The following is an 8,034-nucleotide window of genomic DNA, read 5'->3' as shown; positions in this document are numbered from 1 at the left end:
TCCAACAGTATACTCTTAGACAATAACGTTTGATAATTCGCCGCCGCCGCCTCATCCCAAAATCGATGGGTGTCATATGAAGATGATGATGATGATGATGCTCCTTGTTTTTGCTTTTTCTTTGGGGCCAATGGACAAACACCTTATATGCACTCTAAGCAACAAAGACTCTTTGCAATATAACTTTTGATATTGCTCACCCAAACTTAAAATTCACACACAACAACAATATAAATGGCTACAAACTCCACATGTATTCACCACCCCGAAATTGAAATTACACCAACATGCCACACAACCAACTTCAAAAAAACTTCAACACGCTCGATCAATAAAAGACTTGTAGCTCGATTTCACCGCCAAGATATATAATTATCACATAAACGTGAGAGAGACTTGACAACAAAGAGCAACAAACTCCGCACCCTCAGAAATCCCGATAGACCCTGTGTAAACCGTAAAGTTGAGAAACAAAATTTAGATGAGAAGAAAGAAGATTTATGGGTGAAGATGGTACTAGGATAAAATTTTGTGGGATAGTTGTGGGATGAGAGGGATATAGATCGATATAGAAATATAGATGTATGGGAGAAAGGATTTGAGAGAGGGTTGAGAATAGAAGAGAATGAAGGATAAGAGACCGAGGTGGGTTATAATAAGCAGGGGCGCGGGTGCGCATGAGGGAGCGGGCGCGCATGCAGATCGCTCTTCAGATTTTGAATGCTGCACAGACTCGCGCGGGCGCGCATGGGCTTCGCTCTTGGCTAATATCTCGGGCAGTGGCGGAGCTACATGGTCCCGAAAAGATGCGACCCTCCCCCCCCCCCCCCCCCAAATTTTAAAAAAAATAGTACTATATATATAGATAGTGTTTGAAAGAGATTTTGGGAAACACTTCTCAGCTTTTCATTAACAAAATTTTCAAAAGATCTCCCAAACACTACCATAATATATTTTTAAAATATAAATTTTAATTGTGCAATCTCCTCCTCAATAACAAAAGAGTCACCTCCATTTTGACTATCATGATTAACTTTGAATAAATAGTAGTAAAGACAGATTTGGAGATCACGACAAAATACTGAAAAAAAAGGATCATCTTAACTATTATCGTTTTGAAAGATTATATGAAGTGACATAATTTCAGAGATTTAAACAATCGCTTTAACTGTGTGTACACAAATTTGCTCTTATGTATAACATGTTTTGATCCATCAAATTCATTTTTTTACTTATGATAAGAAAAGTCACTTTGATTTGCTCAGTTTTATCATCTGATTTCACTTTATAGAGTTAGCGCATCTTGAGCGCCAACATCATACCTTTATTAGAGATATGAAGTAGCAATTAATTTTTTGATGTTGCAGAAATTAGCAAGATTACTAAAAAGATCGTCTAATAGAAAAAAAACATCAATATTTTATTTGATATAATTTACTTTGGAAATTAATATTGTTATATATCCGTTGTAACTGCAGTAGAGAGCTTTTTTTGAGTAATGAAATTTATTAAAACATCACTTTGTAATCACAGAAAAATGATTAAATAATTATTTGGTACCTTATGTAGTATTTTCAAAGCATGAAATTTGGAAAAATGTATTGTAAAAAATATATAAAGTTAATATATTATATTTATTGTATATTTTTTAAAATATATTGAATTCGCCCTCTCTGATCGAAAATTCTGGGTACGCCCCAGACTTGGGGCACAACAGCGCTTGCGCACCTATGGACGTGCGCGGGCACACATGCAGTTCGAGTTTGAGATTCCAAAGCCTGAAAAAAAAAATCAAATATTTGAGAAAATTAGTCTAGAAAATTCGCAAGTGTGCACCATGAACTAGCTAAGGAACAATAATTAAAGAATGACTAAAGCAAAAACATAATAAAATAAAATAAACAAAAATTTGGGTTGTCTTCCAAAAAGCGCTTGGTTTAGAGTCATCAGGCCGAATTTCACCCGTCTTAGGCAGTTGTCACTTTGGTTGGGACCTCCCCTTTCTCTTTCACCCTCCAAATATACTCCACAAACCGCTTTTTAAATTTCGCTTTCTTTTTCTGATTTTTCTTCTTTGGTACGCTTGGCTCTTTCTCTTTTGACAATTCTACCTCATTAATAGCTTTGTGAGGGCATTCCAGCTTCTTGACTCGCTCAATCATGCACAATTCCTCGATCGGTGAATTAATTGCCTTCTAGAATATGTTAAAAATGACTTTTTCACCTTCCATACCCATCGTCAGTTCAACGTTCTTGACATCTATTTTGACATCAGCAGTAGCCAAAAATGATCTTCCAAAAATCAATGGAGCGACATGATCTTCTTCCATGTCCATAATCCCAAAATCAGCCGAAAAGATAAATTTATCCACCTTGACCAGCACATCTTCTACAATACCACGTGGATATGTGATACTTCTATCCGCCAACTGTAGCGTGATCGAGGTCGGTTTCATCTCTCTAAAATCCAGGGCCCTGTAAATAGACAATGACATCAAATTAATAATGGCCCCTAAATCACATAAAACACTACTAATATGAGATCCACCAATTGAACAAGGTATAGTAAAACTCCCTGGATTTTTTGAACTTTTTTGGCATCTTCTTTTGGAGAACGGCACTGCATTCTTTAGTAAAGTTAACTACTTCGTTCTCATGCAACCTTATTTTTTTGGACATCACCTCATTAATAAATTTTGTATAGTTCAACATTTGCTCCAAAGCATCATCAAAGGAGATGTTGATGTGTATCTTCTTGAAAATATCCAAGAATTTTGTGAATTGCTCATCCAATGCTTTTTTCTTGAACCTCTGTGGGTATGGAAGTTGTGGTTTATACATCGATTTCGGCTCAGGTTCACTATTTTCTCCTCCACTTTATTCTCAATTTTATTCTCAATTTCAGAACTTTCGACCTTCTTTTCCTCTACTGAATTTTCGGCCCCTTCATATTTGTTGCTCTCAGATTTACTTCTTTCAACCCTTATTTGTTTCCCACTCTGCAATTCTATATCCTTGCAATGTTCTATGGGATTCAGCTCAGTATTACTTGGGAAGTGGCCTCGGTTGTTATCTTTCAATGCATTCGCTAGTTGCCCAATTTGAGTCTCCATAGATTTCATCATAGCGTCCATGTTGACCACATGCATCTCCAAGCTATCAAGACAATTTTCAGTTCTCGCCATCCTCTTACCAGATTCAGCAACAAAAGTGCTCACCACATCCTCCAACGAAGGCTTTCCCTCACCCTTGTTGTATTGAACCCCGAAGGAGGATTCAACACATTTTTATTGTTGGCATACGAAAAGTTATCATGATTACACAAGCCTGAGTGATAAGTGTTAGGAACCGAGTTACCTCGATAGCCTCCATAACCTCTGGGGTTGATGTACTCAGCTTCTTCTGGGGGATGAGACTCCTCGATGGCTACCGGTACACCTTCTGAATTCGCTATGCTCACCTTGTTCAATGCAGCCACTTGTGTATTCAAAGCAGATAATTGAGCAGATATAGATGTGAGAGGATCAACTGCGTACACTCCAATAGACTTCTTGACTCCCATTCTTTCAGACGGCCATTGAAAACTATTAATAGTCATCTGCTCCAGCATATCATAGGCCTGAATAGGGTCCTTAGAAAAGATGGTACCTCCAGCAGCAGAATCCACGGACATCCGTGTAGGCGTATTCAACCCATTATAGAACAACTCAATTTCTTATCAATCTGCAAAATTATGATTAGGACAACGCCTCAGAAAATCCTTGTATCTCTCTCATGATTCATATAATCATTCTGAATCATGCTGCCTGAAAGTACTAATCTCGATCTTCAGCTGGGTAGGCTTGGCAGGTGGAAAATACTTCGCTAAAAATTTGGCAGTCATGTCTTCCCAAGTGGTTATGCTTCCCAACAGCAGTGATTGCAACTAACTTCTCGTCTGATCCCTGAGAGAAAAAGGAAACAAACGCAAACGCAAACGAATAATATCCTCAGAAACACTATTCATCTTTACCGTATTAGTGATCTCCAAGAATGTCCTCAGGTGCAGATGAGGGTCAGCAGTAGCACTCCCATTAAACTGGTTCTGTTGAACCATGTTGATTAATTTGGCTTCAGCTCGAAATTATTGGCATTTATGGTTCCTCGAGCAATTCCTGAGTAATGAGCTTGAACAGTGGGCCGAAAGTGATCGCGAATTGGCACCAAGGGAGGTGGATTTTTTTCAGCCATCCTATTTAGTTCTTCTCTCCTTAACCTTTGCAAAGCTTGTGCAGTTCATTCGATCTCCGGATCAAAAAGTAGAGAATTAGCGCTATGAGATCTTCGCATACACTGCACTCAAGAAGAATTAAAATAAATCAGTACTAAAAATAAAATAAAGAAAAACTCTAAATTAAAATCTAGACTAATTGATAACAAGACTAAAATAAAATCAACAAATTACTCCCAGGCAGCGGCGCCAAAAACTTGTTGTGTAATTTTGTGTCCGCAAGTGCACGGTGTCAAATTTTAATAAAAAGTGAGTAAAATATCATTCCCACGAGGAGTAGTGTGAAAATTATTTAGTACTTGTAATTAAAATAGTCCAAACTTTATCTAGAAAATTAAATAAAGAGTTTTAGTTTTCAAACTTAAATAAATAATAAATTTTAGCAAGCCAAGAAACAATTTTAGATATTAAATCAATGAGAGAAAATGGTCTAGAGGTTTTGATTTCACCTGGTTTCGACAAAAAATACTCCTAATTAAATTATTTTCATGAATTTTATTCAATTAATGGACAAGAACACTTAGATTTTTCTATTTCTCTCTTCCGAGCAACAAATAGAGTGTATCAATTAAACTTCGATTCTAATATCCCTATTAAAAATTTAGGCTTAATGATATATGAAAATCGATGTTCTTCCTAAAGCTCCGTTAACGTTATATACTCTCTCGATCTATATAAACAATTAGCGGTGTAATTTCTATTGTCCTATTCAAAATCCCCTCTCCCGAGCAACGATTTTAAATAAATATAGCAATTCAATTTATGGCCAGTAAAGTAAAAGGGCAATCAATACTAGAAAAAATAATTAATCTAGGAGAATTCAATTCAGAACCTAGAAGTAAACATGGGATCTCGATCGCTGACTATGCTCACAGGCACTCCGTGCAATCGAACAATCTTCTGGATGTACAAACATGTCATCCTATCAAAACTGTAGTTCCGGTTATAAGGAATTAAATGTGCATACTTGGTGAGTCGGTTCACCACAGCCCAGATAGCATCACAATTCCTCGAGGACACCGGTAAATGGGTCACGAAGTCCATCATGATCAACTCTCATTTCCACTCAAGAATGGTTTTTGTTTTCTTTTTAATAATTAATCGTTGTCTTTGAGCGTGATTTTTAACAACAAGGTCTTCAACAACAGTTTTAAACCCCCTACGACAACGGTAAAAAAATCGTTGTCTTTAGCATTTTTTCTTGTAATGGATGTTGATTACACTTTTAGTTCACCACTAAAATATTTTTGTCCCTAAAATTTTCAAAAATATTACATAGTTAGACATCACCATTATTTTTGTAGTCATCCTTCCTAAAAACTAGAATACCAAAAATTTTAGTTAAATTACCAAATTTAAAAAAAAAATAAACGAATTGATTGAATAAAAGAGAGGAATCTCTTTCCTACATAAGTGAAATACAGTTTCGATTTATCATATGATTGTACTTGTAGTTTCTGTTATGCTTTAAACGCATACAAATCTCGTGTTATGAGATTAATGTTTTTAATGCATTAACAAGTCTCATAATATTATGTTTTGATGATTATAAAACTCGATTAATTGTTATTAACTATTTAAAGTGATATTTTGCATATTAGATTTATTGACAAATAAATTATTGGAAGTTATTTTGAAGCTATCAATGTATTCATGAAGTCTCATATTGCTCGTATAATGGACACAATGTTTTGTGGATGCCATGAAACATTGTTATGAAGATGTGAAGAAAAGGACAAGAAGAAGGCAAAGTATGGAGCAGCAACTTCCAAAAATTACTGGAAATTTTCTATGCATTGAAATCCGATCTCCACCAATCATAATATAGATGAGGAAGTTTTAAATCTTCTGTCCAAAATTGAGAGAAATACAACGAATATATTGAGATATATGATTTTTTTCAAATATGTTGCACAGTACCTACTCCTGCAAGGAACGAAACCATGAAGATTCAAATTCAGAAAATAACTGGGAATTATTGAGACAATAAAATCAAATCTCCACCAATCAGATTAAAGTGATGTTATACAACTTATGTCCAAATTTCAGATCCATCCAACGGATGGATTGGAAGATATGAATTTTTCAAATGTGCCGTGCAGAACAAGATGTGAAAACATCATGAAGCGACTTCCGAAAATTACTGGAAATGTTTGATCCGTTCAAATAAAATAGCCACTATTCAGATTGAATATCAAGATGTTTTAAAGCTTCAGTCAAAATTTCAGATCAATCCAACGGTTAGATTGTGAGATATTATTTTTCCATAAAATTCGCTCAGTGCTGGGTAAAAGCAGGTAGCGGCGCCGAACAATTTTTTGCGTACTTCTTGACTTTCCAACACACGCTCCATGCACTCAAATCATATTCAAATCCTTGCCAACTATAAATAGAGGCTTTCCAAGGTCATTTGGAGACATCCCAACTCATTTCTTCTCTCATTTGCAAGTTTCTTCTCTCATTCAAGTGATATATTTGAGAGTTGTTTATAAAAATAGTTTGTGAGTTAGTTGTGCACTTGTGCTATTGTTGTAAACACTTGAGTGTGAAGCCAAGTGTGTTGTAATATCGTTGTAAACACTCGAGTATGAAGCCGAGTGTATTGTTCGATTGTTGAGGTTATCCTTGGAGCCCTTAAGGCCAAGTGTTTGAATAGTATCAGCGCGGTGATCGTGTTGAGTTGTACGGCTTTCCTTGGAGCCATCAAGGCCAAGACGTTCGAAGTGCTAGTGGATCCTTGGTTAATCGATCTTAACTAATAAGGGGAGACGTAGAAAATTTATTGTCGAACTTCCATAAACATCTCTTATTCATTTTACTGTTTTATTTATATTACGCATTTATTTAATGCATTTATTATTGATTGCTTTAAATCTTTCGCTTGCGTACTAGCATAATCGCTTTAAATTGTTAAGGTTGCCAATAGAACCTAAATCCTCCCCCCCCCCCCTCCCATTAGGTTCTAACAAGTGGTATCAGAGCCACCTTTTTACAAAATATTTTCAAAAAGGCTCTATGGCAAATCTAGCTAGCGATTATACTCAAGGGCAATCTACCAATCGTCCTCCTCTTTTCAACGGAATAAACTACGGATATTGGAAAAATCGAATGTCCCTATATATCCAATCCGTAGACTATGACCTTTGGAAAGTAACTGTGAAAGGTCCCTATATACCTATGAAAGAGGTTGAGGGAGTCAAAATTCCTAAGGGAATATACGACTTTTCAAATGAGGATATAAAATTGATATCACAAAATGCTAAAGCTATGAATATTTTGCATTGTTCCCTAGATATGAATGAGTACAACCGGATCTCTATGTGCTCCTCCGCAAAAGAGATTTGGGACAAATTGGATATATGCCACGAAAGAACCAACCAAGTCAAAAAGACAAAGATAGATCTTCTACAACTCAAATACGAGACATTTGAGATCCATCAATGAAGACGTAGATACAATGTTCTGAAGACTTTTTCAAATCATCAATGAGCTAGCCCAACTTGGAGAACAATATCCAACCAAGCAAGTATGGAGGAGAGCTCTACGTGCCCTACCCAAGGAGTAGGATGCAAAGAGGATGGCCATCATCGAATCCAACAAAGGCGACACCACATCTTATGATCTTGATCAACTTCATGGGACCCTTAAAACCCATGAGTTAGAAGTGCCTACAAGGAAAGAATCAAAGAGGGAGGATGAAAAGACCAAGGCAAAGGGGATTTCCTTATCCACTCAAGTCGAATAAGATGATGATGATGATATGA

The 8,034-nt window shown here is 36.2% G+C and overlaps 1 non-coding gene across 1 annotated transcript; it reads left to right on the top strand.

Moving 5' to 3' along the window:
* The first annotated feature begins 3,728 nt into the window (after positions 1–3,728).
* LOC140894124 (small nucleolar RNA R71) lies at positions 3,729–3,834 on the top strand. Its single transcript, XR_012153673.1, has one exon. It is a non-coding gene; the product is annotated as a small nucleolar RNA R71 (small nucleolar RNA).
* The last annotated feature ends 4,200 nt before the right edge of the window (positions 3,835–8,034 follow it).

This window comes from Henckelia pumila, chromosome 3 (genome assembly GCF_033568475.1).
Source record: "Henckelia pumila isolate YLH828 chromosome 3, ASM3356847v2, whole genome shotgun sequence".
In the NCBI taxonomy this organism is placed as follows: domain Eukaryota; kingdom Viridiplantae; phylum Streptophyta; class Magnoliopsida; order Lamiales; family Gesneriaceae; genus Henckelia; species Henckelia pumila.
The sequence above is the reverse complement of the archived record's forward strand: the minus strand, read 5'-3'. Positions and strand labels throughout refer to the sequence as shown.